Below are 27,767 nucleotides of genomic sequence, written 5' to 3' on the forward strand. Positions count from 1 at the left end.
AACTTCCCTAATCCCTAATTAACCTGAAGAACCTTCTGAGATTAGCTTAGTTATTATTAACTTAATTACTTAACTAAAATAAAGATTGGACCAGAATAGCTCAACCCATTTTTATCCATGTACAACCGAATCTACACATTGATAAAACATAATTCACGATGAAAAACATAATCCACCTTTTACGCTCCACCGCAATCGGGTAAAAATAGAGCTCATCGAAAATTTCAACAGCACAAGGCGTATCTAATAAATAAAGATGCTTAATTACTCCAATAATTTAAAAAAAGGCCCACTTAACACTCAATCAAATAGAAAATTGCGATAAATCAGAAACGCGACTCGCACATATGTGCCGGTGATGAGTGGGAACATTCAGGTTTAATTACGAAGACATCCGACTCGAGGAAAGGATTCTCAGTGTGTATTTCAACGGTCTAATTGAGAACAAATGTCTGCTAAACTTTTGTTTGCACTGCTCACTGAAATTGAAGAAAACAGTTTTTTCAAGTTTTATTTAGTCTGTTGTTTATGTGTTGGTTTGTTTATGTCCAAATTTAATCCACTTTCTGTAGGTAGTCGGATTACTTTGATTGGTATAAGTATACCAATACAATACAATCTACATACATAAAGTTATGTATGTAGATTGTAGTCTTATTTTTCTGGTTTTTCTGTGCATCTATATTTCAGTTTGTATTTTCAATTTAGGTTTTACGGGATGACCGTAAAAGTAAAAATTTGGAATGTAGAAAGTGGGTGTATTTACTTGACCAACTAACAATGTTCGGATTGACTCGATGTTTCATGTGAATAATGTAAAAGCTTGTAAGTATGTAGATAATAAGGCAAGTACCTACCTACAGTTATTAAAAAAAAAAATTTGGTACGTGTTTAAAGCACCAATGACAAAGCATTTATCAAAGCATCTTATAAAAGAACATATTTATACGGTACAAAAAATCTTTTAAGATACTATATTTACCTGAATCTTTATTTCGTACTTAAGTATCTGCCTTTTGTTGAAGTAGACACTTAGAAAGATAGGTTATTTATTTTGACAGATTCTAAATTCAACACAAAGTAAAAAGGGCAAGACTCTTGATTTTGTCAAATACCTGTTGTTAGTGAATTCAGTCTATGAATACTTTCCAAGAATTCGCGATAAATGTAAAAGAAAATGAAAGAGAAATTGTTGATTACGATTGAATAACACATCATGTTCCTAGGAAGATGAAATTAGGTTCCTAGGAATGGTATTAGGTAGGTATTTGCAAGTCTTTTTGTGGGCTTAGATTTGGCTTGATTTATTTTCAAAATAGTTCATTTCGTAATGGAGGGCTTAGTAATTGTACTGAAAACTTAACTAAAGATATCTTATTGAGATGAAATGTTTGTTATAGTATATAAATAGGTATGTTTAATATAATCTTTGTCAAGGACTAGATTAGGGAATTATACACATAGGGATTAGGTCTACAAATACTATTTCAACAATACTTGCCTTTTACTATACCAGGTGGGCCCTTTAACCGGTGCAAATAACTTAAAACTATCTACGTTACTTACTCACATCGATCGGAACAAAAACCTGTAGTAGCAAAATCTATGGGATACTTTCCGTTGACAAAAACTATGAAATTTGGCAAGGATAATAAGAATTTTACAAACCTATTTATGTCTTGTTTTAAATTTATACGGAACCCATAGTACGACAGTCCGAGTCACACTTAGCCGGTGTTTTTAACATCTGTAGGGGCTTCCAGTCATTGTATTAAAACGTCGAAACATAAATCTCCTGGGCACATCCAATAAGAAGATTTTATCTTACATCAACGCACGCGCAATAAGAAACCTGATTAACATAACAATGGACTTAATTGCACCGGCCGATACAACTTATATTAAAATGTTGAATTTAATTTAAACAGTAAATTTGATTATTTAAACTATATGCATGGTAATAGAGTAATCATGACTGACGATTGTGTATGTATGAAATTGTGAATGATAAATTGGATGTTTTAATGAAAATAGACTTCGAAATTGACTTGAATGCATGTGTTTTTTGATGGATTTTTATATCTCGGACTAAATAAAGTACCAACGAGAAAAAATATATTATGTCATGAGACATGACATGAGAGAAAGAAACGCGATACTAATAATGACGTATCAGACAAAGACGAAGCACATCTCGTCTCGTTGGCTTTGCTTTAGTTATATCATATATTTACTGTTTTAAAAGAAAGGAAAAATGCTAGGTCTATAACCAGAGTTATTGGTCAGGTCAGTCAATCGATCAGTCAGTCGCATTACTCTTTTATCGTTACAGGTATTAAAACAAATTTACCTGAGCTCTCCCTGTAATTTTGTCTTATCCCAATCCATGAAAATCTATAGTTTCACCGTTTAAGATATTATCTCTTATAGTTTCATCTCATGATAGAACTAGATTAAAACGTGACACGTTTACCACGGTGTTGATCAAAGTAAATTACAATGTATCTCGCTGGCATCCAAGTAGGTAGGTACAAGACAATTGTATACTTCCCAAACCGGTGTAATTATTTACTTATTCCATCCTCTTTTAATATGTTAATAAGGTACGCTTTCCATGGTTTTAGAGTTCCTTTACAACTTAAGATTTGAGTTTCAGTGAAAAATTCTGAACACTATTCTGCGCGTTACTTTCCGCTACGATTATAATTATCGCAAAAAAAATCTATTTCTTTGCAACAAGTATTAGTATTTGGAGGTTCAACCATTTTTTTGCAGGCTTATCTTATTCCAATTAATTAATAAATAGAACAAATTCTTTCTTTATAAATTACATTGAACTCATATTTAAATTTAAAGTTGTCAATGACAACGACAATAAAGTACTTGACTTGTGACAAAGAAAAAGTTTTCGGGTGCCTTGGGTAGGTATGTTGTCAAGTCAAATAACCCGACAGAAAACATTGATCGCCAATAGTAGCTTTTAATGTTATCCATTGTAACTGCCATAAGTACTACTCCTACATTACAAATCTGTTGAAAAGACGTAAGATTCTACATCTGTTATTCTGATATTATTTGTTTTATTTTTATGTGATAAAAATTTGATAACTTTAGTATTTTTAACAGAACCCGTGATTGTTTTGAAAATATTATCATTCTCCAGCACCGCCGGTTCATATCCTTACTTAACAGTCTTAATGACGATCTCGACTTAAAGTAATCGTCGGTCGTGTACCTCATAATTAGCGTGTGGAATATAAGTATCTTCATGCAGTATCAATAAGTTCCTTGAGTAATGCCTGTTTGTTAAGCTGACTTGGGGGCATTGGGTTTGTTTAATACGCCAATAATTAGCTTAATGGAAAAAAAAGTTATAAATGATATCGCGCAATATTTCGAGGAGGTCTTCATTAATAAAAGCTAAAGATTGTACCCTTTCAGAAATGTAGAAGCTCGGGTCAGTTTTTTGTAGTGTTAACGCAAGTGAAGACTATATTATTATGAATGCATTTGTTATTTTTAGCGAGACGAAAACAAAAAGGCATCAAATTTAGTATTCTCAACATCAACAGTGCGACTATTACAGTAATAATGTAAAAGATGACAAAAAACAGAAGAACGCGGGATCATTGTTTTTGAAACCTGTTCCGAATGATTCTTTAGAATGCCGTTGGCAAGTACTGATGAGAGCCTGGTCTTATTCTTGACTTTTATCGTCAAGTAGAAATACTTTAAACACGAGTTTAATCGCGATCGCATTGTCAATAATATTGTACAACGGCTGTTAAATTCTGGCGCTCTGTTATTTGCCATTGGCAATAAAAATGTATTCAAAGTTAACACATAAACACTTATTGGCGTTATTTTATTTGGGTCGTATTTTTCATTCAATAACATGGTATCTGTAATTTGAAATTAATTTGTTATTTATTCAGAAAGTTCCGCTTTTAATTGCAGTTACTACATTTTTAATATGGGAAGGTTTAATTTCCATTAAAATGTCTTGGTCGAGGACTCAGCCTATTAAACTTTGCTAGCTCACATGCAGACCGTATTTCCTATTTCGATTAAAACCGCACAATTCGGACGACGCGGAACTAGTTTGAGATGGAATTAAGTTTTCAATCCAAGTTAAGAAATATAAATTTTAATGCTAGAACAAGTAGGGCACACGTTAAGCAAGACAACTTATTTTGGTGTTTATGAAAAATAATTGCAAAAGTTGAAAACAGTTTCATTAATGCATTTGATTAAGATTTATTGTTTTATGGGAAGCTCAAACAAAGTGATGCAGCTTAAGACGAGGCACCTTATTCTAAAGATAGTTTCTGCCATTTATTTTGTCCTACGAAATTTTACGCGGCACTATGGCCATAAGTATAAAACGGATCATAAAATAAACTAAGCGACTTAGAATAACCTACCAATTTTAAAAATAAACAGCATTATTATCTTAATTAAATGTAACGTAGTATGAATTAGTAAAGTATTTTTTTTATTTCAATTTCTAATTAATTTCACGAGATGTTCAACTCCTTATTTCTACAACAGCAAAAAAATTGGTGAATCTTTTTTACGTCAATGCATTCTCAATTCATCTCACTTAACGAACTTAATTTAACATATTCTCATTAACATTGTAATAGAATTAAATTTTATGAAGAGACAACTCCAAAAAAACGAAGTAAATTCTAGATAATGAAATGCCAACACATTCACTTATGATACGTGAACTAACAATAAATGCACGAGTTAAACCAGTAACTCTATTTGAATAAGACAATTAAGTTCTGTAGTCACTCTTGACTCAGTGCCAACCTAATGACCTCTGCTCCCAAAACGTCAAAATCTTAATTATTATTCGTAACATCATAATCATTCGAATTGTGAGTATTCACTCAACTAAGGCATCGATACCTTACGACCAATATAACATGACCTTTCTCATCGCCTGCTCTCTTAATAACATTAGAGTAGTAACCGCGATTTCGTACAAAGCCCCCTACATTTAGAAATCTCTGTAAATTGGTCATCGATAAATTATAACGTTACCCTCACTGCAAGACTAGTTTACTTGTTCTAACCACCCGCTGAGCGCTATGTGAGGCATCAGTACACTCAGCAAAAACTTAATGGTGCTACGGACGATTAAAATCTACACCATTATCGTCTTTATCATCCATGAACGTGCTGTCATTGTTGCGTGCAACAGTTTCAAAACTTTGTATTACTTAGGTTCCCTCGTGTACATCTCATGCCGTTTCATTACAATCCTTACATCATTTATCATACTTTACATTGCTATAATTTATTCATAAAGCAGATCTTGTTTTATTCGTTCGTTTTACATGGTGTTCTCGGATTTCTCAATACGTGATACCATTACCTGTGTAGAGTCCTCTCTTTGAATTATTATAGTTTTATTACCGGTAACAATATTTTACGCGTCGCCAAGTACGACCTGTAATGGGAAACCGTTACTTTATTTATGATTCTGCTGATAGGGTTATGAATCCTCTGTCGTTACAAAGGTATGGATTATTAAAAAAAATTATATCTACATCGTCAAAGTATCGGATATCAGGCAGTTAATTTTAATGATTTTAAAAATTTATATCCCCTTAAAAAGCTGTATCGTATGAAATATCATAAAAGCTACCGGCGACGGTGTAGTAAGTTCCTCATTTGAAACTTTTTATTACATAGCTGCAATAATTAACAAGTACCTAATGAAATAAAGTAAGTGTTTTTGACTGATCAATTTTTATTAGATACCGAGCAGCATAGTAATATAGTAATACCTGACTTGCCAAAAGTGAACCCGTCAAACATTTCTAGTTAATATCATCATCCCAGAATTTCCCAGCATCTGAGAGACAGACCACCTCAACTTCCCAGCACATATCTCTAACACCATGTATGTAAATGGGACTAAATGAGATCCAATAGATCTCCCTGTCGTAGGTTTATTAGTGTGGCGGTGATAAATTGTTATTAATTCACTAGCCTCATCAGGCACCTGGACGTAAATGTCTCGTCGCATTAGCTCTGATTACTCGTGAATTAATTTAAGACTGTTACATTGATGTGGAAATGTGAAGAAGGTAAATCTTGCTAACTTGCAAGTTGAAAGTAAGTGTTAAATTCAATAAAAAAATCTCAACAAATTAGTGGCCAGACAATGCTAAATATTTAACTACCGTAAGCTTTATAATATAATACCCCACCAGTTATTCGTAAGGTTTCGTGCTTTTTCTTTTTTGATAAAAAATAATTGGTGTAAATTGAAGACTATATACGTATAATATTAAGTAACATAGGTATATTAAGTAGTTTGTAAATACTAAAACATACATTGAGATGGAAGTGTACCTACTTGTTGGTAATTTAGAAAAAATAAAGAATAAACACTATTCAAGCGATTTTTAATTGATAAAAAGTAAGCAGTAAATTTTTTTATTAGAGCGATTTAGAAAAATAATGACGTACAAAGATTTAAAAGATACATATTGTAAAGGCATACATAGCACTAATAATGTTTAATCCCCTGAGCATACTACATATGATAATCTCCTAGTAAAAGAACATGAAGGCAATAAAGTTGCGTATTTTTATAGCGAACCCTCTTATTATAAAGGCGGTGGATTAACGAAATAAATTCATGCGCAATCACGGCCTCATACAAACATTTATGTTTATGGGTACCTACACATCAAAAGGCGAATGGCACTTGAAAATAAAAAGTCCGTACAAAAATTATGACCTGTGTCTATTACCATTGAGGTAAAAATGCAATTATTTTGTTAAAAAAAAACCGGTTACTTTTTCTAGATAACCATTAGACGCTGGTTTTATATTTTTATGGTATAGGGGGCAAACGATGATGGTAAGCGATTACCGTCGCCCATGGACACCTGCAACACCAGAAGAGTCACAAGTGCGTTGCCGGCCTTTAAAGTAGGAGTACGCTCTTGAAAACTTGAAGGTCATAGCGGTCCGGGAATACCGCAGGCGATAGTTCATTCCAGAGTTTTGCTGTGCGAGGCAGGAAATTTCTGGAAAAACGCACATTAGAGGACCGCCAACCATCTAAATGGTGTGGATGGAAGTGTTGTGATTTCAACGTAAAAGTTGTTAATAAAGTATAAAAAGCACTGAAACTTTATTTCCTTTTTGGAGGTCCATGCCGATGAACTAAAACCTTAGTAATCAAGAGTCATTGCAAGATAAATGTTTGTAGTCTAAAATGGTTAAGACAAAACAATACAAAAAAAGCGGCCAAGTGCGAGTCGGGGTCGCCCATGAAGGGTTCCGTAGCAGCAAGTAACATTATAAAAAAGTTTCCTTTACTTTACGATTTATGACGTATTAAAAAAAACTACTTACTAGCTCTCTTTCAAACCAATTTTCGATGGAAGTTTGCATGGTAATGTACATCATATATTTTTTTTAGTTTTATCATTCTCTTATTTTAGAAGTTACAGGGGGGGGCGGGACACACATTTTACCACTTTGGAAGTGTCTCTCGTGCAAACTATTCAGTATACAAAATAAAATATTAAAAACCTCAATATCATTTTTGAAGACCTATTCATAGATACCCCACAAGTTTGATGAAAAAAAATTTTTGAGTTTCAGTTCTAAGTATGGGGAACCCCCAAAATTTTTTTTTCTATTTTTGTATTAAAATCTTAATGCGGTTCACAGAATACATCTATTTACCAAGTTTCAACAGTATAGTTCTTATAGTTTCGAAAAAAGTGGCTGTGACATATGGACGGACAGACAGACAGACATGACATAAGGTTTACGTTTTTTGCCATTTGGCTACGGAACCCTATAAACCTACCAAGTATACATTGTTTTGTACAGTACCCATAAAATCACAAATAAAAGAGATATTCAACAAAGTAGGTTAAAATAATACAGTATTATGCAGTGGATATTCTCTCAAGTTTTATTTGCATTCCTGCTGGTCATACTCTGTATTATTTCATAGCCTTTTAGTCCAGATATGGAAATGGACTTGGCCGACTGACAATCGCGCAATAAGAATTTTAGCAAACTTCCGTGGGAAATTGTGTTTGTTCGTCCAACTGCTTACATACAACATGACCTGTAAAATATTACATCAGTTCCCTGTTTACTTTTTCTGGGCTGGAGCTTTTCCTTATTTACGAATTTAGTGAGTTTTTGGTTGCAACTTAGATTAACACTTATATTTTTGTTACATTTTATAAATCAAAATCTACGTTAAAATATCTGTATTCAGTTTAGGCTAAGCTCTTATTCATAAACCAAAACAATGTAATATTAGGCAATCATCGCGTCAGTCCAACTTCTTTTACAATATTGCAAAAATCCATTAATAGTGTTTTGTGCATTCTATAATGCACCGAAAGTTTTAAGTGTCTGATGCTCTAATTGCCTTTATAAATTATCATCATTATACTCACTAATACACTCGTAGCTGTTCAATTACTAAATAATATCGTTTTGTCCGTTGTTCACAACAATTTATAATATCACCAATCAAACCGAATTGATTCCACATTGATCCCATTAACACAGGTGTAAAATTGCTTTTTTCATTCAATACGTAATATTTCTTGGTGTTATTTATAGTTAACATCAATTAACCCTTGTCCAAGACTAAGATTTACATATTAATATATTTCGGACCCATAAATAACGGCCGTTGGATTATCGTTTTTTTAACGGTTCAGAGCGAGGTGGAAATTTAAGTCAGTTTCAATTAATAATTTAAAGGTTCTTATAGTACCAGTTTTAAGTTTTTTTTGTCCATCTTGTTAATGAACTGTCAGTTTTTACATCACGTCCAATTTGAAATTAGTCATAATCATAACTACGTCTTATAAATACTGACCCATATCAAAGCTTCAAGTTAATCGAGTGTTAAATCGGATTTTAAAATGAATACTGTAGAAAACATTGTTTGTTGTGAACTCGGACTGTTCAGCACAATGTTGATTGCAGAATAAAATGCTTAATGCAGAACGTGCACATGTTTTTCAATTTAATTTTAGCAAGGCTACAAAGTTCGGCCACCCTATTCCGTGTTAACAGAGCAATAATTGGTCCCGGATTGTTTCCAAACTCCCAACTATTCCATAACAAAAACCACCAAACTCAGTATATTCGATTGAAACCTTTGACCAAAAACAAACTCCGAACAAAGCAGCCGACAAATGTCTTAATTCCACGAATCCAATACGAATGGCTAACAATTTGTCGAGCTCGTTGGCTTGATATCTAAATTAGTATGGAGACAGGCCTATCCTTTTTTCTCTCGTCCTTCTGCAAGCTTGACGTCTCAATTAATTTTGTGTAATTTCAAAGATCTGGATCGCTAACGACTCATTTCTGAATGAAATGACGCTCGGCTCGGCGCGGCAATTTTCGAGTATTTGGTTTATTAATACACGCTACAGTAAGATGTTATAATCACCTTGCGTCGATGCCGTTTTTAATTAAGTTTTTTCTTCTTTTATGTGTAAGCTGGGTCGATTAAACATCCTCTTGTTAATACGAGTATCTGTAACCATTTCAAGATTACCACGTACAGTTAACCAACTTGATTACTAGGCCAACTATAGGACCTTACCACAGTAAATAATTTTGATTTATCTATAGCAATGCTTATTGGATGACGTAAAATGTCACAATGACAAAGTTTTGCGGTGGGTTGGTTGACTGTACGTAGATAAGCGTTATTTTTCCAAAGTTCTTTAGAGCAGTAGTTCTTTAAAGCAGTTCTTTAGAGGTACACTGTCGAATTTTAAACTTATAATATCTCTAGCTTTCATACTAACAACAGTGTTTAATTAAATAAAATCCAGGAAAAATGTAAAAAAACTCCGCCGCAAAATATACTTTGTCAAGAATTAATGCAAAATAATACAATTTGGCCAAGAGCTTTCTCCAGGCCGAGTCGGAGGTTGTAAAAACTCTAGCTTTTCTAGCCATCCGAAAGGACTTTATTTATTTTAGTGCCTAATTTAAATAAGACAGGACTTAAAGCTCTCCGGTGACTTTGTTGTGATTCGTAAACAAATTAGCTTTAACAAAAGGATAATATTTTACGTGCCTTCAAAGACCTGCATTATCATAATGGACAATGGAAAATTTGAATTTGATGCTTATAAAGGAAGAAAAAAGTTGGGAGTGTCGTCTATTGAAAATTAACGTTTCGATTATAACTAATGACATAAAACTATAGTTGAAGACTAATGTTTCGTAATTTAGGAAGAGAATCCCTTGAAGCGTTTAAAAATCCCTGAGAAAATATTAACAAAAAAGCGAACAATTCATCATAATAGTGCCAGGCAATTACGGTCAGAAGCGTTAATGACTGGGATACATTAATCCACGGGAAACTTGTTTTGAACCTACAAGACTTATAGTGATTTCGATAATAATCTTGTTTTAATAATTACTGTCTTATTTTTCTTCTTACAATCTTGATAAGTCTATTTGTATGTTATTTTTCTTAGTCGCCGTTAGACTTAATTTGGTTGGCTGACAACTCTTTCAAGAATGCTTAATTCATGTGATTTCTCTTGCTTATGTTATCTGACGTGGGATCGCGTGCGTTTCTAGGAAATGCTCTCTAGTTCACTCTTAATATGTTTTTCTTTTTCTTATTTAGTGTTGTGAGAACAATAGTATCGATTTCTGATATAGAAACAGGAACAATTAAAATCTCATTGGTTTGATTGGGTCAATCTAGGAATTAGTTTTCCCTTAAAACTAATTTTATTAATCTAGTTTTTTGGGAAAATTAATATGTCCACCAAAAATTTTTTTCGAGCACTTATCCTTCTTGCTAAAGAAGAAACTGATTGCCAAAAAACAAATATGTATCTATAAACAATACAGTAAAAAAGTCTTACAGTTATTATAATTCAAAAATCATTAATAATTAAAAGGGTTACTTTTATAAAAAATGATCATCAAATAGGTATAGGCGTGAAAATTTAAACGCTGAGTTGGCTATTTTGATGGGTTAGGTTAGGTTAGATTTGCGTCAAGACGTGAACTAACGGGGCTTCGTTGACTCAGTATTATAAATTTTACTGTTTTGGTTTAAAATAGAAATGTATTTACAATGGTCATTTTAAATTAAAAGGTGGTCACAATTTTGGTGGTCATTTGACATTTTTGAGCTAGCAAGTTAGTTGGGTGTTTTATTTCTAAATGATCCGAGCAAATTGTAAGTACCAAATTGAACTTTAAAATGTTTTTGAATTTTGGTGATCATTAATTAATTTTGATGGTATTTTTTAAAATATTATATTATATTCGTTGATCAGTTAAATACTAAACTTTACTCAATATGACCATAATTATGTGGGGCTCTTACTTTTTTCTGCAACTAAACAATTTTATTTTTAAGTACCTAAGCATTTCAAATCCTAATAGCAGTTTATACATTCAAAGGCATTTCAACAAAAGCATTCCTTTGTCACTGTAAAAATCTTGACGAATTAATTAACAAACATTATAATATATTTAACAGATTCAAAAACGGCTTCGTTTCGAACAGGGGCCTACCGTGCTCAGTAATAAATATTAATCACTTGCCTGTATTTAAACGCTTCCTGCTACTGTTGGTATAGGATACCGAGTTTTGCTCGACCTGTTTTGTCGTTTTTTGTCGTGACACGAAATGATTTAGTTGCATTAAATGAAGTGTGTACATTTCATTCCTTGGTTAACTAGAAAAACTTCAGTGGCCCTTTTTGTATTTAGGGTGAAATATTTAGCTTAACAAGTTTGAATTTTAATCTGGTAAACTTTTGCTGAACTAAGAGGTTTATTATGATGGTTATTTGGAGTCTATTTGTATTTTTTATTTCAACTCCAAATTTGTTACTTTTAGAATGAATGTTGACGACGAGCGAAACATAGATGTCGCTAGTGCTGCTGCATAAGTAGCGTAGTAGAAATAAGCAACCGAGATATGTATGCATAGGAAAATTCGTGTCTAAATTCCTGTCCAGCGGTGGTGTAGGGGTTATAGCACGCAGCACGGACTGCTGAGGACCTGGGTTCGATTCCCAGCGCTGGTCTCTTTTTCTGGTTTTTCAGTGCATCCATGTCTCAGTTTGTATTTTCGATAAGAGGTTTATATTTTTTGTTTAGCTTTTGCTTGGAATTGTCAATCAGTTCTCTCAGGATTTTTTGTGTTTCTCATCAAAGTTATTCAGACTGTTTTTTATAGTTTACGAACCCCCACTTCCGAGTTATGTTTCCAAGTAAACACAGTGTAAATAAAATTAGCGGCCATTTTGTTTAAGCTCGTTACAGCTCGACGCACGCCACTGGCCCTCGTAATTACGATGTTGGGCTGGACGTGTGTGTAACAGCCCTAACCACGCGAATAAAACACACCCATGTGTGCGAGAAACACATGCGTACGCGCATAGGCAAGTGTGGGTGACTGAATATGTAGTAGTATGTCGGCGTTTTTGAATTGTTCTTTGCTTGTCTACATTAATTGCTATATACCTTACGACCGCGGGCTCTGCCCCAACTTTTTGTTCGCTTTTATTGAACATCTTAATAATCATGCTTGATAAGATTACAAGCAAGCTTGTAGCTGGCTAGTGGCCAAATGTTTTGAATTCGATGTTTAATGATTTTGTGATTGTTATCGCTTTTCGATTATAGGGCGTGTTTGTGAACGTGAAATATGGTGCGCCAAATATTGGTGGAGCGCTTAACGAATGCTTAAAGCAACGATTAAATGGTTTGTTCTTTACCAATATTCGATACATTAATGAGCTCATGAGTTTCATGGGTGGCAACTTTAATGTTGATTTTGTAGTGTTGGTGTGTGTATCTTCTTAAGTACTGAGATACAATCGTCTTAGTATTAATATAGTATAGTCAGTAACAATTACGTGCATCTTTTTTGTAATGAACGTTAAAATCAAATCGTTCAAATCTAATTTCTAAACTAATTTTGTGTAGGTTTCTGTACTCGATTTTCTCTTGCCAACTTATCACCGAGGTTAGAAATTAAAAGATAAATTTTGGTGGTTTTCACTAGTATTTTATTTTTTCATTATGTATGATTATTGCAGCTCCGACGTCATTCGACGTGTGTCTTTAAGACAATATTGAGATATTTTATTTGTTTTTATGTTAACGCCATCTATCGTTGAATGCGTAAACAATTGTTAGACAATAACTACGCCTAAAGTCAACGTGACCTGTAAATTAAAACGTAAGTAGTTAGCTCACGCAGCCCGATTTTTTTTTCTGGCTCGTGTTGTCACGTTTAGGCTTTTAAATATTGTCCACAGAGCCACGGCACGTCGAACGGAATCAACCGTGAAACAATGTTTTATTTGGTCGAACTTCAAACATTCCTAACGTGAAAATAACCACATAATAGACCTTTTTACTGCAATACATTTACTGCTGGATTGTATAAGTAGAGCAGTAGCGCGTTCGTTTTAGTGCCAGTTTATTTGTACTTCAGATCTAATGGTTTACTTAGACGTGAGTTTAAATCTTGACGAATACAGTTTCAATTGAGTCTTTTATGTACACGGATTTTATTAACGACATTGGTAGGTATATGAGTTTTAGGTACCTGCAATTGCTGGGCTTCCACATGACATACGTAGACTGATGCCCACGGTTTTGCCCGTAGCAAACTAAAAAGTACACTACTTTATAGTAACCCTGTATGATTTTAACTAAAAACTAGCCGTAACCCGCAACTCTGTCCGCGAAGAATTCGTTTATCGCTGTCCCGTGGGAATTATCCTATTTTCCGGGAAAAAAAACTATCCTATGTCGTTCCCGGGGACTCAAACTATCTGTATGCTTACCGAACTTTCGCGTTTATAATTTAGTAGGAAGTAAGTCAGGCCAATTTTTAAACCCCCGACGCAAAAAGAGGGGTGTTATAAGTTTGATCGCTAAGTGTGTCTGTGTGTCTGTCTGTCTGTCTGTGGTACCGTAGCTCTTAAACGGGTCGACCGATTTAAATGCGTTTTTTTTTTCTATTTAAAATTAGGTTTTCTAGCGATGGTTCTTAGACATGTTTCATCAAAATCGGTTGAGCCGTCTTTGAGATATTGAATTTTAAAGTAACAAAGTCGAGGATTTTCCAACTCTTTGTTGGTTAGATTATAAAGTGTATCTGTATGTTTACGTCTATTACTTTAAAATTTGGGTTGTCTATTGTCAGGCAGTCACTAAAGGTATTGTTTTCTAGATTTATCGACGACTAACTCTTGCCTGCGACTTTTTCTGCGTCCCGTGGAAACTTCGCGTTTTCCTGGGACAAAAAATAGCCGTTAATCTAAAATAGTGTGCGTAGATGAGTATTTACTTTATATCAACGATGACGGATATTGTTATAGTGTTAAAAGTTGGAGTATAAATTACATTCATTTTGATATTTATCATGATAGCAAGTAACTATATTTATTTAGGACTTTTAATTATTGTTATAATTTTTTATTGTTTTATTTTTTGGATTTTTATTGTATTTTTATTTTATACTTAATTGACGTAGGTATAATTTGTATCATTATTAAATTAATCTCCATGCAATATTGGAGACTGGCCGAAGACACTGTTCAAAACCACAATATGAGACCTTATCCTGTACTGTCTGCAAATAGATACATTTAACGTTGTTTTTTGGACGAAAAATGAATAAAGTGTCCCCATTTAGAATTATTACTCGTAAGTCAACAAATAATTAAATCGTGCAAACTAGCAACACTGGCAACTAACCGCAACAAAATTGTACAAATCCCAGCTTGAGTCAAAGCCACCGGCTCAAACTGGAACATCCCAGTAGCTGTATCCAGTCACGACCGCACACTCTGGCTTTTTACTGTTTATTCTTTTTCTTATTCTTCTTTCTTGTTGGTTTTGTGAAGAATGTAAAGGAATTGACGACTCCATCTGAATCCGTCACGGTTCCGATGACTACGCGACTTTTTTCCGCTACGCAAGCTTCACTGGAAATGCAACCTTAACTTAATACAGACAAGGGTTGTTTGGAATGTTAAGCTAGTGCAAACCTTTGGATTATAATGACTTATTTACGTTAGGCTTTGCCTCTGTCGTTTGCTATCGATGTTAAATACGGTTTTTATGTTAGTTTGATTTCTGTTTTAGTGTTTAGATATTACTTTTAAAGTATTGTTGCTTTTAAGCGGTTTTACGTTTATATTAATCAAGTGCGGGTCAGACGCGCGCCCCGAAGGTTCCGCATAAGTTGGAAGGTATACGCATATATAATAAACGCAATAAACAGCCGTATCATCTAGAGCTAGTAGAGCCCTGTTTTTATTCAAAACTGATAAAATCGTTTTATACCTATTGTTTGTACATGTACTTTATACATCTCATTATCCTGTTATGTTTTAACTTCATGTGTTTTACGTACAATAAAGAGTTTACAATACAATACATGTACGTTATGAGACCGTTTTTAATTAAATTTATTTTTTATTATTTGTTTTTGTAGCGGCATAAACAGTTGTCTATCTATTTCGTTTCTTGAGATACACGTGATCCGATAAGGGTTCCATTTATTCCTTTTGATATACGGAACCCTAAAGACCACCAAGGTTTTTTTTTGGCATTCTGTTATCACCATTCACATGAAAAGGATAGTTTTTAATTTTGCTTTACTTCATTTTAACACTTCTACCAGATATACGTACGTCTATATACGTACAGAATTCGCACGTAATGGCTGTCTAATCTAGTATCTGCAACCGGAAACCGGATACCGCATTAGGTTCCTTTTTCGGCCTAAATCGAAACTGAATTATCATCTGTGCGACTGGCGAAGACACTCTAAGGTAGTCAATGAATTAAGGTACAGAAACCCAGTTTCTGTAGATTATCTACTTTAAATCGAAACTAAGGCCCAATTTCCACAGCGAGCGGAGCATCATCGATCGATCGATCGATCGCATAGATCTGCTTCCACTGAAGTTCTATTAAGACAATCGTTGCGAATAAAGCTGAGTCCATGCGAAGTCCACTTCACTCGAAGCGGAACCCTACTAATCCATAGGTATAATAAATGCGAAAATCTCTGTGGGTATGTGGGTGCGTGAGTGTGTTTGTTACTCGTTCACGTTAAAACCTCTAAACGGATTTGTATAAATTTTGGTAGGCATATAGCTGAATTCTTATTTGGAATAAATAACACAGAAGCTACTTTTAATCCTGACATTCCCACAAGATTGGAATCAAATCCCAAAATCTTTACCATGCCATCCTTTCTTACCGTTTGCCAAGATTAGAGACATAAAATTTGGGGTGACTTTTTTTGTCCAATGCTACTGCAATTCCCAATGAAATTTCAGGGAATTCACACAGGATTTTTGCTATAGTTATAGGTTTATACGTGCAAGGCCGCGAAATCCCTCTCGGCCTCCACACTATCACCCAAATCTAGCTATCAGCACCACCACATTACGCTGATGCGCTTCCAACTCTACCAGACTTTATCAGCAGAGCAACACAACCATTCACCATGGTACAAGATAAGACTACTGGGGTACAATCTAGAGGTCGCATAAACTAAAAATCGAACGCCGAAATTCGCCGAAACCGAAACCAAAATCTGAAAATTTGGACACGGCATAAAGCTTCACTCGCGTTAGCACAAAAGCAGCGAGCTCCTCTGGGATACATGGGACCAGCGAGATTACATCTCGATCCTACGCACATAAATTACAACGGTTTGCGCTCGCCGTTTATAATGCATGGCGGAATTCAATTGCTTGGTTTTTGATGGAAAATAAGTTATTGTTTCGCTTGTAGATTGTGAAGAAAGATATTTACTTCCGTCCGAGACTTCTGCGCTAATTTTGTAGGTTCTACAAAGTAAGATTTTGTTAAAAAAATATTTTCACTTTTAATGCTCGTAAAGTTCGTGTTTATGCTGGATCTAGGCGACATACAATGACATTATATGCTCTAGTGCATAAAGTAAAATCTTCCTCTAAGACCAAGGTAATCAGGTGTCAACAGACACAAACAAAAAAGTTTCTACATATTTTCTTAATCATTTTTAATTTATATAAAAATAAATATCAATTGAAACCAATTAAAACAAATTATAAAACAAAAAAAATATAATTATATAATAATGAATGAAAAATAGAATGTACCTACATAGTAAGTGCACAATTTTTTCCACTGTTGCTATTTCATTTCCTCGCAATCGAAGTGAAAAGCAGAGTGTAAAAATCGAGCATTATACTCATTTTCCCCTCGACGTGACTATCCACCCTCTCGTGCCGGCTCGGGTGGCTATATGAACGTCTCAGGTAAAATGACTCGTTTTATGCTCTTGTTGTACAATCTACTATAGTATACAAACTTCTTGCGGAATATGCGGGTAGGTTTTTGCGGTACTTTTTCTAGACCGTACTTGAATTAATTGTCATTCGAACTACATGTCCGTACCAAATTTCAAGTCGATTCGACCACTAGAATTGTGAAATTATATTACCAATAATATGTGAAGGCAATTTGCATTTTTTTTCTATAACAACAAAAATAAATACAAATAACTTCATTTCACTTGAATAACTTATAAAATTTACAATTATTTTATTAAACTCTACTTGACATTTATATACACTTAATACACATTCCGCGGCTCTGTTAGTACAGTCAAGTTAAAATAACGTTATATTCTGGTCCATTTACATTTCCGCTGTATCAGATTAACTTTATATTCGCAAACGGAGCAATGCATAATCGGGATTATGATCTTAGTATTCCGTAAGGAGTATTATAAAGATTACTTAAGTTTCAATGGATACTTAAAGAGTACTTACTATTTTATAAGACAGCGTGGTAGCCTTAGTGGTTTGATCTATGGGCAAGCAGAAAGTTGTGGGTTTGACATCACAGAAATTTTAAAGAAAGAAAGAATAAGGAAAGAAAGAATTAATGTGCGAGCGAAATTACGTCTGAAATTTGCACACTTGCACACTGAAGAAATTCAGTGGTGTGTGTGGATTTCCAAAGCACTGCGCTCTTACTCTGGGAGGAGGTCTGTACCTTGCAGTGAGACTATAGGCTGAGATGACGATATGACATTTTTTTTTTTTAGTTTATTCAAGAACTAATATTTTAACACATAATACATATCCTCCTTCTCGTAATATTACAAAGCAAACGTTTGCGAATACGACTGTACATATGAGTTTGATGGTTGTTCTTAAAAAAAGCAGGGCGGATTTCAATAATGTGTGGTAAATAGCTTGATCATAAAAATAACACACGTTCTGTAATTCCAAAGTGACAACTGTTAAGTCTAGACAAAATACCACGCACAGGACTTATCACACTAACGACCATGGCCACTGTAATGTTGCCGAAACGTCGAGGTAAATATTACTGTGTGTGTTAGCGTGATAAGTCCTGTGCGAGGTATTTTGACTATGAGTGAAAATCACGAAAGTTTAAGACATTATGTTAAGTAAGTCTAGAGACAGAAATCATCTACATATACAACACGTACCCACGCACAAACAAAATCACAAAAACTTTTGCGCGCATCATAACATGCATCACGAAACACTACTATTACAGCACGGCTCACGCTTGACCACTATTTTATTTACATCTCGTTATGAGCGAAAGTAGAATATGTTTTGCATTTTATGTAATAATTTGCATATCCATAAATTCCGAAATAGATACTTAACTTTATTAAGTAACCCATAACGTATAAAAGTACTCTGACTGGGACTTCAAACTGGTGATAAAAATATTTTTTTTTTATTTATTTTTTTTTATTCGACGGTATGGCAAGCGAGCAAGTGGGTCTCCTGATGGTAAGAGATCACCACCGCCCATGAACATCTACAACACCAGGGGTATTGCAGATGCGTTGCCAACCTAGAGGCCTAAGATGGGATACCTCAAGTGCCAGTAATTGATAGTGATGCAGTACATACCGGTATTACCCATTTCAGTTACTATACCATCGGTATGAAACAATCCAGCGTCTAGGTACCATGTATAAGTACCGCTTAATACCGGTATTGTTGGCACTAGTTTCGCGCCCTATCTCACGTGAACGATCAGCCTTCTCACTCACACTCACCAGTTAGCTAACTGGCACCGTTTATTCGGGTAATACATAGGTTTTCAACTGGTACAGTATCGGTACTAATGAAGAAGTGCAAGTACCGTAGACACCGATATCAAACCTAGTACCGATACTTATAAATAACTAAAACAGACACCTTTTTATAAATATTGCTATGTATTCAATGCTCAATTTAACAGAGCAATAGAACTCGCGCTTTTATAAAAAGTTGGTGAGTATATTTAATTTTAATTACCATGCATATTAATTGAGAATAACCTAAATTTATATTTAGGTTTAAAATAAAGTATCACGAAAAAAAATAAAAAGGAAGAAAAGGGAGCAATAGCAAATTTTCTTATCGCATCCTCATTAAAATAAAATCTTAGAATTCACTTATGTTATAAATGAGATAGTTAGTGAATATATTATTTTATAGTATTTTGGTTAAGCAGATAAACAAGTCTATGAAGTATCTAATTATTTAGAAACAGAATAAATGTAAACTACATAATTCGCAGAAACTCGACAGTCTCTAATAATTAATACGATATAGTAGCTACCGTTCCAAATGACTCCGTTAAACGAATCATCTTCATACATATTCCTATTGCTTTAAATGGTCTCGTAGATCATTTAAGGTACATTTAGATACATTGCTATTCCAAATTACGTGTACTTTGAACTACCTAAATAAGGAAATATACATCAGTAACATAAAGTGACATTATGCATGTTGATCTGTTTAAATCATAAGCGATGGCGGAACAAAACATACACCAAGAATATTACTACCGCTAATCAAAATCTTAAAACAACTAAACGCTCAAAACCATGTAATGTAGGGACGTGTAAAGATACATATTTATTATACTTAAACGGACAATATATTTGTTAAACTCAACGTGGTTGCAAACATTACGAAACGTACCTTCAGACATAAATTCAAATCTTTAAGCAATGCCTTATTTTGTACTAGGTATTAATAAAAAATGCAGGTCTATACTACTGACTGGGGAGATTAATTTATTACGTTCTTAACTTTCGCTTATCTGATTGATGAATATAAATTATTGAACATGAAACTACCGTGAGACTCACTCATATTAAATATAATGACCCGGATAACTTACGTCTTAAATCGAGTTTAGCTCGACATGTTTCGGGCTAATCCGTAGCCCTTCGTCTTCGGAGCAACGCGACTCAGCGGCTGCTGCAACACGCGCACTGCGCGTCGCCGCTCTGCTCGCGCGACTACCCGACGTAACTGACACCGGCACACAACTACCCGCGTTTTCATCATCATTACAACTGCTCCGAAGACGAAGGGCTACGGATTAGCCCGAAACATGTCGAGCTAAACTCGATTTAAGACGTGAGTTATCCGGGTCATTATATTTAATATGAATATAACTTATCCTCCGATAGCCTGCAAATCTCGCGATGTCATCAGTGCACCTAGTGGGAGGCCTACCAACACTTCGTCTTCCGGTTCGTGGACGCCACTCGAGGACCTCTCTCTCCCAAACGGTTAACTTGTCTTCGAGCTGTGCTGGTGTCTTTAGTTCTTCTGCGATTTTCCGTAACTATTTAGCTAATAATAATATTATTACACCAAACGCGACGCCCAAAATGGTTCCATTAACAGCCTACACGCAAATGTGTCGTCAAATGATTCTATTACAAATTCCGTCGCATCTTATCACTTGTCGTCAGCTAAATTATTATTAATGACGACCGTTGCTATGCCACTATTACAACAATTTGCATTATGAACATAACGACTCTATGCAAATCGAACCCCGAACTGTCTACTACCGACGGTGTGTCATTCTGTATTTAGGTAAATTATATGATTTGATTACACTGCCTTTGTATGCATTTGGAGTCATTTAGTGACGATTTAGCGAGGTTGAGGGTATCAGGCTACGAGGAAGATCGCCTATGAGGTGGACTGACCAAATACAAGCGGCAGTAAATGGCTCATCATCACTACATGAATGCACGAGGAAGGCGGCCAGAAGAGAGTGACGATTTAAGGTGTCAATAACATACATGTCCCGAAATTAAATTGTAACAAACTATCGCTTTTTGAAGTGATTTTTTTATCGAATAGCTGGCAAACGAGCAGGCGGGTCACCTGATGGTAAGTGATCACCGCCGCCCATGGACACCTACAGCATTATTAGGACTGCGGGTGCGTTGCCGGCCGATACACTCGCCTATTGAAGGTACCCAAATCATAGCTAGATGGAAAAACCCCAGCAGCGAGTTCATTCCATGATGATGCAAAAAAACTCGTCTCTTAGAATAAATAAACATAAAGGCGCATACTGTGTCTTCCATAATTTAATTAACTACCAGTATTTTAAGTTTTATTATGTTTGTTTTTGTTTATTGTGTTTAAAATAAAATTTCTCAGTTTTTGAGTTTTTCATATAATGTTTTAAATAACTAATATACATATCTCGGGACTTAGCTACGACTGCTATTTATTGCTAAAATCATCTCGACGTTTCGAGCAATATTGCAGCAGCCATGTAAAGGAAGAAGTACCGTTTATGGCCACTGTACCGTTTATTTATATTGTTTAAATATACGTTTGAAATAAATTTATAGTAATAAACATTACAAACTTTATTCGTTTCAGTATAAACTTTTGAAAACTCACTAATCATTATTGTTTTAATCGTTTACCTTTACCTGCCCGAATTTCACTTGTCATACCAACGTTTGCCATAAAATATATAGAACCTCAGGATTTTTTTAAATGTCATCATATAAATTGCAGTAGGTTGGGTTAGCTTAGTTTAATATCAACTCTGAAGAAATTACTATTTCAGAAATAAATTACTTTATGGCAAATGAAAATTCTAGAAAACGATACATTCGGGCATATGAAATTCGGACAAACGATAGAGAACCAGCAAATGGTTTAATACTATAACTTTTATATATTACTCCAAATGTCAAATGGCCAAAAACCGTACTTCTACCCTAAGTGAGCAATGAATATACCAACTATTATAATGTACTCGAGGTTATTAAAACAGTCAGCACCAGTTTATTTACCATTCCTCAAAATTTTCATCAAACAATTATGAAGAAATAGATAAGGGAGAAACATTAGGTATCCAAATAGCCCAGCCTTGAAATAACATAGAAACGTAAACTAAAAAATAACCTTGTGCCGAATATCAACAAGATGTCGCCGAGCCCGGCATAATCTAATTACATGCACGAACTGCACTTAATCAACTCCAAACAACAGCTTGTCCCAACTCCAAAACTCCGCAAGATAACAATTAGTATGCTTTAGAAGATCCCAGCTAGGTCGATCAACCCAAACTTACGTATGACGCGGAGCCAATACATGAATGGCTTATACACCTCCCTATCAAAATTTGCATTTCAAACGATTCCCATAGGACGATATGGCTAATGTGAGAGGGAGAATTTAGCTACATTAGAGCGTTTAGTTTAGAGTTAGTCCAAGTTACGAGATAGTTGTGGTAGTTGGAAACAATTTAATATATACCTGGGCGTTCATGCTAGTTAGGTAGAGTTAAGAGGTAAAATTGTTGTAGTTTTGTCTGGTTCTACGTAAATTACTATCATAAGATAGCTTTCGGTTTATTTATTTTTTCATAATATTCATAAATACGAAATCCTGAGAAAAATATTACTTAATTTTTTCGTAAAGGCTACGGAACCCTAGTTCGGGCGTGTCCGACACGCTCTTGGCTGGTTTTTTTTACTACTGGCCACTTAGATGTTCTTGATCTCATGAGAATAATGTTGCAATTGTTTCAAAAGCTTAACAAAATTCACGCGGCAAATCCGGGACCAGACGTCAAGCACTTAAATCACTCCAACCAACTCGAGCTACGTAATCATCTATTACTTAGACCATAGACCAGTAACTCTGCACAGACAGCGATAATTCATCAAGACGTGATAAGGAACTGTGACATGGGTGCGTGTATTATATTACCCACACTGTAACATTATATTACCTATACGGTACCAACATTGCAGCTTTTGTACCAATGTACAGCGACGTTGACAGTAACAAGTTGCTTGGTTAAATCTACATCTTCATACGGTTGCTCATTTATTTTTCTGCTGCGTTTCGTGCTTATGAATAAACGTGAGTTAAATTTGAATTTTGAATTAAGAACACAAGAGTACAGATTTTAAGAAAACTTAAAAGTTGGCTTATTGTTTTAATTTTAAAATTACTTTACTTACCTATGACCATAGGGCTGGCGCCTTTCTCGCCAACGTATTGGCATCACAACCCAGCACGGAAATGCAGCCAGTCTTATGGTCACTCTTCAACTAGGGGCAAGACTTAGCCGAAATGTATATATTAGTTTTTTTTTTGTTTTTATTTCAATGATATTTTTTGTCTGTTCCGCTTGTTACTCAAAGATTGAATAGTGAATAATTTTCACTAGGAAGTACTTCCAAATTTTAATTACCGCCTCCGCATTATGCAGCGGCCGTGGTCTCGAATAGACTTAATTTTTTCTGCTGATCTAAAGTTAACAATGTCGAGCGCTTATTGTTCCGAAAAACCGCGTGTTTCTAATATTAAATTGCTCTCTCAAACTTTTCATGACTTCCGAAACAGACGCACATTTTTCACACCGAAACATTGTATTTTAATCATTAAAAACTTATAAAAGAGTGCTGTTAACAATTACGCACCGGAAACCCGGCTGGTTGGCAAGGCGATAATAATCTATGCTTTTTAATTATACCCAATAGACTCCGCCCGGTGTTGTAATTTATACAAAAACGTCCAATCATATTAGAGCTCGTTGACATGGAGTGTCATTCGACCGGGCATGAAGAATATTAATCACCTCACATTATGATTTAAAATTCGAATTCAACCGTCGACGTTTGAATCCTTTATTTTTTTTCTAAAAATTTAAATTTCTATAATCCAATTCTCGTTTTGACGCTGATGGCTTTTGACAAATGCAAATATGTTTTATTATGGTGGCAGATATTAAGTAATTTAAATAAAAATACCGATGAATTGCGAGTTATACTTGTACACCATGGGTTCCGTAGATGTTATTATTATACCCCTTGATGGCGGCCTTAAGGCTTGGGCCAATGTCAGTTCCGCAGGTACTTACATCTCTGATTAAGCTGTCCGAATGACAGTTCTGTACTACGCATTTGACCGCAAAATTTAGTTGGTTGTAACAAGTAAAATGAGGGAATTTCAAACAACAAACCTAATTTATCCATATTTTGGTATTTCTTGATAAAATTTAAAAGGTCAAAGGGAAGTAAAATTCTTCGGTACTTACAAAGTTTTGTAAAAAAAAAGCTGACTGTTGGTTTCTCATTACTTTCTTTTCCAATAAAAGTATAATGATTACGTATCAAATTGAAGTAGGTCATGTTAATAATTTAAGACGTATTTTTATGTTATCAGTGTAATATTTTTTTACTTTTTGACCGGCGAAATTATTACGGGAGAGGATGATGAAAACGGTACTTAACGAGTAAATATTAAGAATTTCCGCGATCGAATGGTTCCTTTTTTTTCTCATTAACGTATTAGATTGATGGCTTCGGTCAGTAAAAAAAAACAGCAATTTAAACACTACTATTTCGCGTTACAAAAAGCGGTGCTGACCTCACGGACTTTATTACTGTTGTAATAGACGGTAAAGTTGCCTACTATTGTAATTTAGTTATGAAGCGTAACGCTCTCGGTAGTCCATTAATACCTACTTCTATCACGGTAAACGTACCTCGAAGTTTAAGTGTATAATTTTCAACTGCTCAGGCGGATGCCTTCTCACAAATTACGATTCAAAATAACACATTTCTCTCGCCGACACGACTCTACCTATAATACGGGGAGACTCAAAATTAACCATAATTGCTTAATTCAGAACGCATGCGTCGTTTGCTCAGATCACGGCGCCGCAAAGGGTTTGGATAAGAGAGACGGAGGTATCCAAGTTAACTAGGTAAAAAGGGATGGAAAAACAGAAGATTGGCCTAAAGCTGCGCTTGATACTTTCGAGGTAATAGGAAGAACGTGTGAAGAGAATGAAATTGGAATCATTAGGTTCGATGTTTTTGCTTCAGTATCTAATGATGTAGTAAAAACGCTTTGTCACTATAACGAGGATGATTATTTTTGCGTAGTTTGCATTATTGTGAGTTGTTTATATGTTTCTGTTTAAATAATAATGCTCTTTCAAACGAAATGTTTATTAAAGCAATGGTTCTGCCCAACACGTCACGATTACATCTCGTGAATCTACTAGTACACTCACCAGCACCAATATCTGACACAACAAGCGTCCATAAATATCTGATACGACGCTATTTCTACGGCCGGAAGGACGTGTCAGATATTTTTGCACACTCCGTTGTGGCAGATATTGATGCTGGTGACTGTACCTATTTCGAGAACTTTTATAGCAACATGTTCTAACCACAACTATTTTGTTTCAGATGTCGTCCCTACACGGAGCATATCTTCGATAAAAAGGTACATTAAGAAACTAAAAAAAAAATGGATCGTTTACTGCAAATAGATTATAAAAACTAAAACACAAAATCAAAACTATACAGTACCTATAATAAATACAGTAGTGATTATTTAGACTTGAATTAATACCGTTATTAAGTATTAAGTCCTTTATCTCTCAAAAATACGAGTATAAACAGCTTTCATGAAGACATACTTACATTTTTCTGCTCACCTTTAAGCCTTTAAACCAAGCGGCGAGCCAACAAAAATAATAGTGTTCAGTAATGCATAATAATAAAGGGATTCCCGAAATAATTGGCTGACATGCTAACGATACTTGTAAACAAGAAGAGTGATGTACAATCAAAGTTCGCCAGTATATCTCAATGTTTCGGTAGCGGGGCCTGACGGAAATTGCGCGCCCCAGGCAGAAGCTAATATATCCTTTTATATTAACATTATAGCCTATTTTGCCGGTGAATTTAAAAAAAACGACGATGTGTTTGATGTTTAGCAAAGGGTCGTCTTTTTTAAACTGAAATTCAAAATAACTTGATCATTAAATTTGTTCAAGATGTAATAATCCTTTGGCTTTTTTTGAAGCTTTTAAGAATTTTCGTTTTCTAAGCTAAAAGTATTTTAGTTCTCGTAAAGAGAATTGAATAAAATGAATTCATGCCACGCAGTTTCTCTCAACAAAGCTTGTAGGTATTTTAGAGACAGTTATAGAACGAAGTGTGTCGTATGACGCTAATCCGTTTTGTCACAATAATCCCTTTAAAATAAATTCCACTCAATTTCTTGTCAACACTGGCACTCAAGAAAATCCACAAAAACTTGAACATCCAGAGAAATTAAACTTCGAAATTGGAAGGGCTTTATTAACTGCCAGTCCGACATGTTAAAACAGATGTTCCACCTTCGCGCTTGACGGATGGGTCAGGCGAGGTCGGCCGCCATCTTGAGATCCCGCCAATCGCGTCTCGGCTGTCAGCGGAATAAGCGAAACAATTGCCGGCGTGGGGTGCTAGCATGTCTACCATGTGGATAAAACTATTCCTCCTTGCCTTACGGAAATAGCGAAAAAGATCCTATTACGCCCGCAGAGAGCGGTATGCTAGTGCCTCTAGTGACTTTCTAAACAATCAGGGTTAAAACACTCGGGAATCTGAGAGGTGTTTTGTCACGTCTTGGAAATTTGAGATTGTTAACAAAGATGGTAGCTACGTGTTAATATTTTAAAGGATATTCCAAAAGTTTTCTTGGTAATTAACATTGCTGACATTTATATTCTATTAATATCTGAGGCTAAGGACTGCACTTAGTTTTCGTAACATTTGATAATTGAGAAACTTACCATTTATTTACTGAATAAATGATTTGAATTTGAATTGAATTTGAATTTACCCTCTAATTCTTTATTGATCTCTAATTGCTAAATTACTCCAAAAAAACTTCAACTTTATGACACGCACCATTATTCATTTTATACCTGACGTGTTCGTTTTTTAAATCACCGCGCACACCCATGCTTTCCACCTCAATTAAACTGTAAACGCTCCCCAATAAAGTTATTAGTTCGCAATCAATAATTATTCTAGCGGACTGGCAGCTTCCAATCCCAATCGCTGTGTACAACGGAACGCACCTGTTCCTGATCCTTCTCATTTTTAATGAAGACGTTCCGTTCCTCGCAGGTGTCTTTCATACCCTGATCCCAAATCGCCTTATTAACTTCTTATTATGTTGCTCAATTCATTATGCCCTTTGTTTTCTTCAATCGTTTTTTCAACCCGCAAAACTTTATTGTCTTTGATACAATTTATTGCGGTACAAAGGTGCATTATAAATCGTGTGTCAGTATGTCCAATTTAACATATGTACGTAATTAAGTTGTAAAGTCCCGCACAATGTTTTAAAGCTATCAAGGGAATAATAAGTGAATCGACGAGTTGTCGTTCGAGCATTGTTGTTTTTGAACATGAAAAGTGTTTTAATTTACTTGTAACAATGGGGCCAAAATTTTAAATTTTACGCATATTTGCCCGCGAAATAATTAAGTTGGGAACGGTAAATGTGCCGTTAATTAAGTTGCCAAAACTGTGTGTATTTTTTTATAGACTTGAAGCA

At 34.8% G+C, this 27,767-nt stretch overlaps 1 protein-coding gene across 1 annotated transcript in view; it reads left to right on the top strand.

Annotated features, from left to right (window-relative positions):
* Nucleotides 1-27,767, top strand: part of pxb (putative Hedgehog signaling attenuator pxb) — a 214,062-nt gene that overhangs the window by 75,126 nt on the left and 111,169 nt on the right. The window contains exon 2 of the mRNA XM_074094091.1: nt 25,619-25,655. The gene's annotated coding sequence lies outside the window, so the exon portion shown is untranslated. The remainder of the gene's footprint in view (nt 1-25,618; nt 25,656-27,767) is intronic.

This window comes from Choristoneura fumiferana, chromosome 11 (genome assembly GCF_025370935.1).
Source record: "Choristoneura fumiferana chromosome 11, NRCan_CFum_1, whole genome shotgun sequence".
In the NCBI taxonomy this organism is placed as follows: Eukaryota; Metazoa; Arthropoda; class Insecta; order Lepidoptera; family Tortricidae; genus Choristoneura; species Choristoneura fumiferana.